Source organism: Pelodiscus sinensis, chromosome 1 (assembly GCF_049634645.1).
Source record: "Pelodiscus sinensis isolate JC-2024 chromosome 1, ASM4963464v1, whole genome shotgun sequence".
Lineage (NCBI taxonomy): Eukaryota > Metazoa > Chordata > Testudines > Trionychidae > Pelodiscus > Pelodiscus sinensis.
This window is the reverse complement of record NC_134711.1, coordinates 74,876,042-74,888,388: the sequence shown is the minus strand read 5'-3', so window position 1 is coordinate 74,888,388 and position 12,347 is coordinate 74,876,042.

Sequence of the window (12,347 nt, the reverse complement as noted above, 5' to 3'; positions counted from 1 at the left end):
ATGTTTAATTTAAATGTGATCCAATCTAAACAAATGAGTATTCAGCCTAACTCTGTCTGAAAGAAACATGTTTTTCTCTTTAGTTGGTGGCAGACTTCAAACATGTTTTCTCTACACATACACAACTCCTTAAATGTAACATGTACATACTATCACATGAGTCTGAGGTTCAATGCAATATAAGCTCTTAGAAATCTCACATGCCTGATTTTGGGTAGAACCTATGAAAGCAGTAGTCTAGGTGTAGTGAGTCTGTTAGGTTTGTCAGGAATTACTGGTACAGAATTGTGGTGCTACAGGACCATTGTTTTTTGGGTATAGAACATTGACAGGTACAATTGCCAGTTGGTATCAATGGACCTCTGTTTTACAGAGTTACAGGCTCAAACTAAAAAGGAAGATTAGTTCACAAGCAGCATTTTGTATGAACTGAAGTGGACCATTATGTGCAAGTGAGAAAAGTGAGAAAAGTTGTAATTTATTCCAAAAGAACCCTATCGTAATTTACAGGCTCTTTTCTTCTGAAGATCTATAAAGGCTCCTGGATAGGCTACTGACCTAACACAAATTGTAATGACATCTCGTACTTTCACCCATTGTGTTTTCTCCTTAGGTAAGGATGTGGAAGCACCATGAATAGCAGCTTACATACGGGTCAGCAGGAACATTCTACAGGATCTAATCAAACCCACAGTAAAGTTCACCCCTTTGCACATTTGCTAATGATTTTCCATGGCAGAGTATGGCAGCAGCAGTTCAGGCATAAACCAACTTCCCATGAAGATTATGGAGGGTTCAATGGGAATTGGAACAGGATTTTAGACCCAGCGCCTCAAAGTATTTAGGTGCCTAACTTCATTGAAATGAAAGGGAGACAGGCACCTAAATATTTGTTAAGATTTAGGCTTTAATCCTTATTTGGTATTTACAGTGTCTTGGGTCTTTAATATCACCACCATGCACAATATCCATTGACTGACACTTTTTGCATTGTGTAAAGAGAGAAATGGCAGCTTTTTCATTTACCATGAACACTATTTTAAAAAAATATTATTCTTTTTCCAAGGTATTAAAAATCCTTGTGAATTTTAGTCTTCATCTCAGAGGAGTGTTAACATCACAAAAGAGTGCTTATGATAAAAACATGAGGCAAGATGTATGTGCCACATCACCACTCAATCATTTACTCTTTGTTACATCCCTTATTTTGTGTATATGTTGTGTATTTTGATTGTAAATCCCTTGGGGCAATGGATTGGGGCCTAACTCTGATCTCACTTACACCAGTGGAAATCAGGGAGAATGCCTCTGTAAAAACTCATGTGAATGAGATCAGAATTTGGTCCCATGTCTCCGTATTTGGCTGGAAAGCACTTAAGCTGCATTTGGGACTGTGTGAACAGTAAATAATAGTAATAAAAAGATGGCAAGAGGCATTTACCTCATCTTTCTGTCTAATTTGAGACGCCCTTGAGAACTTGACCCATTCGTGAATAAAACATAAATCTGCTAAACTGCTATGAATATTTGCAACATAGTGTCTTTTGAGGCCTTGGGAAATTCACTTTGGTGTAGTTCTGACTTCAGAGGGTCAATATTCTTAACTTGTGGTAAGGAAACATAGTTGACACTATTTTCTTGTTTAGAAACTTTACAGAGAAGCTATGAAGATCAACTGGGCTTGAATAGTATGAATTTCTTTTGGGTTAAAAGTTACATCTAGCTGTTTACCAACCACATAACATGCATAGAGGGTGGAGACCCCAGATCCTCTATGAGCTTCTCAGGATTATGGTGGGGGAGCAGGTTAAATGTTTGTGAGGCCACCACATAAATCTTTCTAAAATCATAGGAATGAAATGCTGGGAGCTCACGACAAGCCTTCTAGCACTATGGGACATCGACCTTTATTGGGACATCTGGATGTTACTGCAAAACAAATATGAACTAAAAACAGGCAGAAGCTTTAAGCATATCCCTTTAAATGAGTATTGACCTCTGTTGTGTATTACAGAGGGGAAAACAACATGGAAAAGAATGAGGTGTCAATGGGACAATGGCTCTCCAGAATGTTCCTGAGTACCTACTATTCTACACCATCCCAAAATGTGAGCAGACATGCATTCCCACCTCTCCTGAAAGCCAGGGAAGGTCAAAATATGCAGAAGCGTAAAGCATTGAGTGTCCTGTGTTTCCTTTTTGGGATCATGCCTACAATCTTACCATGGTGCCATGGGTAGAGGTAGGGGGGAGGGACACTTCATGGAGACAAGAACAAAAAAGAAAATCTGCTGTCTTAGCCAGTGAGGAATCTATTGTTAATAGGCAAATACACCAACAATCATTGGCCCTCACTTAATTTTTTGGCCCTACTCTTGTCTGGTGTACATTTCAGTTGTTCTGCAGATGAGGTTTTCTGTACAAGACATATTTGCTTAATGATGTACTCCTCTGTCTGATTTTGTGCGAGAGAAGCAGATGGACCTTTGAGGATTTTTTTCACTTGCTGAAATATTCACACCCAGGTAAGGTATGCAGCACAAGTGGGGGGTGAGGAGGTAATAAAATTGTTAGTAGGGCTGTCAGTTGACATTCATTAACACATGCAGTTAACACAGTCCAAGATTAACATTTTAAATTTTTAACACATTAATCGCAAGTGTTATTGCTGCGCTGCCCCTTTAAAGAGCCACTGCCGTGCTTCAAAGAGGCAGTGCAAAGCAGAGCCCGGGATCAGCTGGGGACTCCCCAGATGAACCCAGGCTCGGCTACCCCTTTGAAATGTGAAGAGGTGACATTTCAAAGGGACAGTCACCTCACATCTGTGCAGCAGATCAGCTGCACAGCAGCTGCCCCTTAGAAAAACCTCCTCTACGTGTTTCAAAGGGGAAGTGGAGCCGGGGTCAGCTGGGGAGTCCCCAGTTGATCTTGGGCTCCAGGGCTGCCCCTTTGAAATGAGCATGGAGGCACCCTTTAAAGGGAACTCCAGCTGATCCCAGGCTTCGTCTTGCACTACCCCTTGGAAATGCTGTCCTGGCGCTTCAAAGGGGCAGCACTGCATGGAGCCCAGGGTCATCTGGGGACTCTAGCTGATCCCGGGCTCCATGCAACACTGCCCTGTTGAAACGCTGCCACAGTGTTTCAGAGGGGAAGTGCACGCAATTAATTGTGTGATTAATTGCATTTAAACTTTTTAATCGCGCGATTAATCACTTGGCAACCCTAAGTATTAGTTGAAATTCTGAGACATATACTAACCTAGAAGATTTACCTGGTGTTGCTTGGGTCCTTAGCTCAATTAATTTTTGTTTTCTGGAAAACAAAATGCAAATGTACATATTTCATTTAAATCATCACTCTGGCTTGGGGCTGAGGATGAGGGGTTCAGTATGCAGGCTGCCCTGGAAAGAGAGGACTACCACAGCCCTCTCTGTGCAACAACTTGGGGCTAGGTGAGAAGCACCTCTCCAGGGCTGTGGCAGCTCCATCAGGAGCAGCCAAAGGAGAGGTACATGTTCCCTGGCTCAAGCAGGTCCAGGATAGGCTGAGTGGGGGCCATGGAAGAACTACCTGTCCCACGGCAGCAGCTCTGGGGCAGCTTTGTGTTGAGTGCCATGGCAGGGTGAGAGGCCTCTGGCCCCATCATGGAGCAGATGTAGCTGAGGGTGGGAGGAGGCTCCCGTCCCATAGCCAAGCACAAAGCTGCTGCAGCTGGCAGCAGCACAGTCCCCACTGGCACAGAAGAGAGCTGCTGCAACATCTCTGTGCTGGGGCCAGCGGACAGAAATGGCACTTTCATGCCCACCCTGAGACTCTGCCCTCCTTGAGCCTGCCCTGAGTTCTCTTTCAACATTCACTCAGAGTATGTTGAACCTCTTACAATGAGGTTTAATAGTTATTTAGAGAAAAGGGTTTTCTCTCGAAATAATGTCGCTACATGGGGGGCACAACAATGCGATTTCTAAATGGTGGCCAGACGTGATTATGCTAATTAAGCACGGGCTATTTAAATCCCACACTTCATTAGCAATTTCAGTACACTACATTTGCATCCCTATCTCGAGATTTATGTCAACATTCAACCCTCAGTTATGTCAACATTCATTCAATTATGACTGTACTTGATTTGGTGATTCTGACTCTTTTCTGTATGGTTTATGAGAATGAATGCCATTCCAGGCACATCTTGTTTTCCTGGAACAAACAAAGCCTTACATTGCTTTAAGTTATGATAAAAGGAAGTTGTATACCAAATCTGGTGGTGCTAGCTCTTAAGGTTTAGGACTAGTTCTTGAACAGACAGACAGACTTTCTCAAATATACTGTAGACAGAGGTGAGCGTTTAATAGAGATTGGGGGACTACATAGTCTTGTCTATAATAGCCATTCACAGAGGGTGTGTGTAGACTACAGGGTTTTGTCGACAAAAGTTGGCTTTTGTCGACAAAACTATACCTGCGTCTACACTACAGCTGCATTCTGTCGACAGTAAGTCGACAGAATGCGGCAGTTTTGTCGACAGCAGTAAACCTCATTTTATGAGGAATAATGCTTTTTTTTAAAGTACTCTTTTGAAAAATGCGCTATTGCATGCAAACTGCATGCTGTTGCATGCTTTTTTGAAAGAGAACGTCTAGATTCTCTGTCGAAAAAGTGGCTTGCTTTGTCGACAATATTGATCATAGTCTAGACGCTCTTTTTCGACAGTGGATTTGTCGACAGATACTGTTGAAAAAAAGTGTGCAGTCTAGACGTAGCCACAGACATGTTTCATTATTCTTACACATTTTATTTTCCTTACAGTTTAGAAAAGAGGAGACTGAGAGGGGATATGATAGAGGTATATAAAATCATGAGTGGTGTGGAGAGGGCCAATAAAGAAAAGTTATTTATTAGTTCCCTAAATAGAAGAACTAGAGGACACCAAATGAAATTAATGGGGAGCAGGTTTAAAACTAATAAAAGAAAGTTCTTCTTCACACAGCGTGTAGTCAACCTGTGGAACTCCTTGCCAGAGGAGGCTGTGAAGGCTAGGACTATAATAGAGTTTAAAGAGAAGCTAGATAATTTCATGGAGGTTAGGTCCATAAAAGGCTACTAGCCAGGGGATAAAATGGTGTCCTTGGCCTCTGTCTGTCATAGGCTGGAGAGGGATGGCAGGAGACAAATCGCTTGATCATTGTCTTCAGTCCACCCTCTCTGGGGCACCTGGTGCTGGCCACTGTCGGTAGACAGGATACTGGGCTAGATGGACCTTTGGTCTGACCCAGTACGACCGTTCTTATGTTCTTATGTACACATTTATTTTTTCTTTTCCCAAAACTGGAAAGAAAATAGACATACGCTAATTTTTGCATTGTCCTATCAGTATTCTATTAAGAAGATTCTGCTCTCAAATAGCTCTGTTTGCTCGTTGTATATGGGACTATATAACAATAGCACCCCTAAAGCTCAATTTTATTTCTGGATTACATATCCAATCATCATGTGAAGTGTTAAGTTGGATATTAAATACATTTGATCTAAAACTTCTGGCAATAAAAAGTTAGCAGGATTAGTAGGCAAATATTAAGCCAGGTGTTAGGGAGGTGGGTAACCCCAATGCTACCCCAATCTTTCTACTTTTGTCTGTGGTCTCTCTCAGCAACATATATTTCAGGTAGTCAGCCTCTTTGTGAAGTTATTATAAGGTAGCAGTAGGCATAGCTAAAATGTTGTAATATAGTACTTGGGCAAAAGTAGCCTCCCCCATAGGAGTTTGTTTATAAATTGCTTTGGTCCACTTGACAAGGTCAAATCCATTCTCTTAATGATGAATCTCATCTGTTCTGGTGCAGAAAGAAATGTTTTCTTTCACTTCTACGTGTGGTAAGAGCTCATTCATCTCTGTATGTTCTAAAGGGAAATCTAGCTACATCAGAGAGAGAAGGAGTATTCAGAGGGCAACTGATGGCCAGTAAGATAGATTGAATTCACTTTCCTGGGACAGACATTCAAATGGTAACAAGTGATAGAAAACAGCTCTATATTTCAGCATGATGTGTGTTCTCTCTCTTATGATTAAACCCCCTGTGGGCCATCTGCATTTAATGGGTTAGAACTACTTTGTAGCTGCAGTTTTTTCCTTCCACTGCTCTTATTTATTTGAGAGGAGACCAAACTGCACTCTTTAAAAGTGCAGCATTTAGGAAAGACTGCCAAGAGAATGAGAAAGAAAGGGCAAATTTATGAGCCAGTGTTGTTTTAAGCATTTAGCAGTACAAATAGGAAGTGTAGATAAATGTGGACATGTAAGTGTCTTTCTGTTTATCTCAGTTACATTTCTTGCTGAAATTCCAGAGAAGAATTAGGCCAATTAGTTCAGATAATGGCTCAGATTCAGAGATTTAGAGGATGTGTAGAATTGTTTTCTAACTAAAGATGATAAAAACATAACAAAACCAAAACACATTTCCTCCAGCCCATCCTCATCAATGATTCTTACTAATAACAGTTAGAAACAAGTATGGAAATTACTGCAAGCAATTAGAGAATGAATGCTAATTCAATGAAGCCTTGTGGTTGTCAGTAACAGAATGGTCTATCTAACCACAAACCTTTCATATAAACAAACAATGATTCAAAACAGTTTCATATAAACTAACAATGATTCAAAATATATAAATCTATTATATATTTGTTAAGAACCAAATCCTTGTTCCAAGTCAAATCAATGGAAAGATTCCCATTAACTTGAACTGAGTCCAAGTTGTGATCTTTTTAGTAAGGTTTTATTAGGGGTGAAGCCAAAGAAATTTCCTCCTCCCTTTCCAACTCTGTGTTCTCTAGCTCTAAATATTCAATAACTTTCTGACCAATGAGTGTGCTTTACCTCTCCCTCTCTCTCTTCCTACAGTGTTGGTGTTAGCAATTGATCACAAAGATCTTTTCCAGCCTTGGAATCTATGAATCACTAAATAATATGACGATAGACTTTAGCTCAGACTTCAGCTTCTCAAAGGGCTCATAGATCATTCTGTTTAAGAATATCGTGTATCCAATATAGTGAAGTGACAGTCTGAGCATTTTTCCATGTGTAAATATGTATTTAATTATATTATTAAAATCCTTATGAAAAATTAGTGGAAAAATCTTACTTAAGCACTGTGTGGTAGCCAAGTTGTTCTATTAACAACTGTAATGTGTTTTGAAAAGGAAATCTGTGATAGTCCTGTTTAGCACTGTTATTTCAACTGGTGAAGAACTCAACCATTTTCCATTAGTATTGTTTTCTAGAAAAAACAGTTTAATCACTAAAGCTCTGTCTTTGAAAACATTTGACCGCACAAGCTATTGTGAAAATGATTGGGGACTAATTTTTAACTCCCCTGGTATTTAAAATTTGGCCTTTTTTGAGACATGGGAGGAAAAAAATCAAAAAAGGGTAAAATCTAATCTGGCTCCCACTGCTGTATAGCATTTCTTGATAATTATAGCTCAGATATTTTTACTTTATAAAAATAAATCCATGTCAAGATGTAAGCAAATGTTCATGGTAGAATTCTAACCCCTTGAAAATAATGGGTTATAACAGGCATGCTAGCACTGCCACAACTATAGTGGCCTCCTGCTAAATGAAACCAAATCCTGTTCTATGTATGTAAGTATTCCCTATGATAGCATTGACACTGAATGTGCTGATAAGAAAAACAGGAGTTTCATAATGTTCATAATTGGAGTATCACGTAGAGATTATTAGGATCTTGGTTTGGGGAGATGAGCATTTATAAAAGATTAGGAGTTATTTGTGTGTACTTTAACATTATCCCATTCCCATTTGAGAGACTGCAGATCTGTGTCCTTGCTTTGGCTTTGAATCAAAGCCTACTGGAGACAGTGGTGGTCCTTCAATATGCTGTGGGCCAGGCCTTTGTTAGGTTATATATGTGTGTGTTTATTAGAAGTGTGGGTCTACAAGAGCCATACTTCAGGTTGTTTTGTGCCTAAAGCAAGGATTCAACAAATATTGCTGATGAGTATAATGTATCCTCCCTATAATTGAACCACTTATTTCTTGAGTACACAATATTTAAAAAAAAAAGTCCTTTCAGCTTCCTACTGTGCTGCTTTCAGATGTGAGAAGTGTTGAGAAGTGTAGCTAGGGGCAGCAGTGGCAGTGGGGTCACAGGATAAATTGGGGATGAGTGGAAGCAGAACAGATTATGAGCCTGCAGGGAGGGAAGGAATGTATGTAGGGAGGGGGCTATGTAAAGAACACCAGTGTGATGCTGAAGGAGGGCATGCAGGGCATGGCTTGGGGAAGAGACTAGTCTGTAAGTGCTCAGTTTCTGAACTTTAATGGCCCTCCCTGAGCTCTGGCCTCAGCAGCCTAGGCAGTTCTATCTCACTGCACAGCGGATACAACAATGCCACAGAGACTCTTTGCATTCATTAAGAGCTTTGTCACTTAGGCTATGTCTAGACTGCAAGCCTCTTTAGAAAAAGAGCATCTAGACTACAACCAGTACTTTCGAAAAAGCAAGCCACTTTTTCGAAAAAGAGTACCCAGGCAGTCTGGATGCTCTCTTTTGAAACAGCACAATTTGCATTACATAGCGCCTTTTTATGAAAGAGCACTTTTGAAAAAAGGCGTTATTCCTCCTAAAACGAGGTTTTCCACAGTCGAAAAAACTGCTACGTTCTTTCTATTTACTTTTGAAAGAACGCAGCAGCAATCTAGACACAGGGAAAGTTTTTTTTTTTTTAAAAAGCCCCTTTTTTAAAAAAAACCCTATAATCTAGACACACCTATAGAAACTATGCTTCCCACTGCAGACCCCTGCCCAGACCTCCCTGCATAAAAGCCTCATAACTCCCACATACACACACACACACACAGACATGACAAGCACGTCTCTTGCTTCCCGCCACTCTCCTGGACATTAATATGAGTTTTCTCTCCTACATGCTAGTTAGTCCCGGATGAATTCTGCAATTTTACTATGCCTCCAAATGCAACAATTGCAGAATTCCCCCAGGACTAATGCCAGTACACCACCCTTATATTGCTTCAGATAATCCTCTTTTCCTATAATCAGCTTCCCCCACAGCCCCTCTTCTCACCTACCTTATGCCACCTTATTTCTCAGTCTGCCTCCAGGTTTTCATAGTTAAGTAACATTTAAAACATTATTTTTCAATTACAACAGTTTCACACCATAGTTTCATGTCCTGGACATTTTTTGATAAATGTTCCTGTACAACCCATAAGTCAAGTGAGAAGTAAGATCCAGAACAAGGTCCAGAACCACCACTGAACTGCAGCTGTTTTGTATTGCACAGGCAATGAAGCAGCTATAAATGCAGTTTAGCTAGCCAGTAATCTTTAGCTGTTTTGTGGTTGTCAACAGACAAAGCAAAGCAACCAGAGTGTACCACTGAATCTGGCCCTACGATTAAAATTCATGTGACTCTCAATGTCTCAGAAACACATTGCCAAAACATTCCTCAGTGATCCAGGACACATGATCCCTCCACAATTTTTTCTCTCATTTGATCATTGGCTCAGAAATTGGCACTAGGAAGGTGTGCCATGGAAAGCTGACATCTAGAGGGATGAGACAAGAACCAGTGGGGAATTGAGGTAGATGAGGGTTAACCTTTAAGAGGAAAAAGAGGGAACTGGCAATGAATGAATGTGTATATTTAAGGGCAGAGGGAGTAGGTTACTCATCGGCTGTGAAAGAAAGTGAAGGGTTCAGTGGTTGGGACAAAGTCAGGACCCTGTCATGGAGAGAATGAAGGATGAAAGTCTGGACGTGAGTAGAGCTGGTTGGAAAACAGAATTTCTTTCCACAGAAAATTTGACATCACAATATTTGCTTTCATTCTGAATTGGAACCAAGTCAGGATTTTGAGGTTTCCCTTGGAACGGAAATTCCAAAATATTTCAAATTCAGAACCATCTGTTTTGATAATATCAAATCATTTTGTTTAGATAATGTCAAATTGTTCTCTTTCTGTAGGGTAAAAATGGTTCATTGCAATGTCAAAGTGTTGTAACTATAATGTACAAGATGAACATATAAAATATTAATTGTAACATTATAATATACAAATCAAAATAATTGAAATCATAATGTTGAAATGAAAAAGTTTTTATCTTTTCAAAACAATGTTTAAACATTAGCACAATGAAACATTCAGTTGTTATCTAAGCAGAATGAGATTATTTTTTCTTTATTTTCTTCCACCTAAAATATCAAATTCAGTACATTCCAGTGAAACATTTTGGTAAAAATTCATTTTCCTGTAGAAAACTGTTTTACGAACGTGTTTGACCACTTTTAGTGATGAATATACTGGTCTTCAGCTAAGTAGTGTTGATAGTGTGCATGTTAAGATGTACAATCACTGAGGACAAAATTTAATTTTTAGAGTTAAGTTTGAACATATTATTTTTTTAATTCAGAAAATCAGTGTAAAAATATAAGAAAAATTGGTCAATCTTAAGAAAAATAGCCCACCAGTATATCATTACAAATAAATCATGAAATTGCTTTACAACAATATTTCACCTTTTTTAACAAGTTAAGGGAATCTTAGCCCAGTACTTCTATAAATTTTCTTCTCATCGTTCCACGATGATCACATATTTCAAACATTAGTCAAAGTGCTTGGGAGAAAGGGTAGGTAAATCACCTCCTTTTGTTTTTAGAACATTCTTCATACCATCTGTGAAGGAAAATGTGTTGAAGAAGCAAAGTTCAGTCTTTTATAGGAAGAAATCATTAAGTGGATAATATCTATTTATTTCCAAAAAGATAAAAAGACAAGTTATAGTATGTTTTAAAGTTAATAAAAAAAACTTGTAGAATGAAGTACTGTACTCAACAAAAAAAGATCATTTGGGCCCAAATTTTGATACCTTTAATCACACTAAGTAGAAATGTACTCAAAACTATATGTGTGTGTATGTGTGTGTGTGCTTGCACATGTACAGACAGAATTTGGAGCTTTCTTTGAACAGATGTAGCACTTTACAAATAATGCCATTGACTTCAATACCACTATTTTTGCAGGAAGTGGCTACTCAAAGTGAATATACATATATATCTAACACTTAAGAACATAAGAATGGCCGTACTGGGTCAGACCAATAGTCTGTCTAATTCAGTATTCCTATCTTCTGACAGTGCCAGATATTTCAGAGGGAACGTACAGAAAAGGTCAATTAGAAAGTTATCCAGTCCTAGTCAGCCAGTCCCAGCTTCAGTCAGTGAGAGGCCATTAGTTACTCTGGGCCAGATTCTGACACCCTTACCTTCATGAAATGGTACCATATGCTTGTCCTGATGGTGAGTCACTTACTCATGCTGATGGAGAGCCGCTATCTGTATGAATAGTCCCATTGTCTGAAGTAGTATTACCATATGAATAACCACTTCTCCTTACATATAGGCTGTTCAAAATTTGGCTTTCTATGAGGAGTCCCACTGAAATAAATTGTCCAGTGGGGTCACTAAAATGGCAGTTCATTGAAATCAATGGGACTACTTACTGCATAAGTGACAATAGTGATGGAGACAGAATCTGTCCCTATTGTAGTTCTTGACATCTAACACAGGGGGGTGATTTTTCTACATGCTGCAACACTAAGAGACTTAGCTGTTGTGAGAGTGTTACAAGTTTAACTCAGGGTCTGTAATTTATCACAACTTGCATTTAACTGGAGCTTGAAAATAGTGCATCAGGGTATGCTTGGAACATATAACAAATCATTTCAATTGTTCAAAACAGGGAAGAAAGGTTTAATTCAAATATCCCTTCCAGTTGCTTACAATCATCAGGAAAAGGAGGGGTCCTCTCCCCCTTTTGCTTCTTGCTAGGATTCCTACACATACCAGTTTTGTAATGTTTTGAACATGACAGTTTATTTCCTGCAAACACTGTCACTGCAATATATTCTTGGGAATTGCTCAGTTCTAATCATGACTTGTAAAAATGAACGATAATGCAGAATTTCCTGAGATGACAACTGAGATGTCTGTTATTGCAATATGTAAGAAAACTGAAGGAAAGGCACCAATAAATTGGCCCAGTGTTTTGCCAATTGAGATTTCATAGCCTTACTGCTGACACTCCAATAAAAATTATCTGGAAATAGATTTGGCATGTTCCAAATATTACACCTTGAAAATTGTTATGTGGAAATGCTAAAAACAATAATAATGAAAAACACATTTTGAAATTAGAAACTGTTTGACCTGTGAAAAAAATGCTTGTATTTTCATCACTGTAATCCTTCTTCATGTGGCACAAGTGTCCATAGAGCCATTGCAGCTTTACATGTGTTAAAAACAATCAGT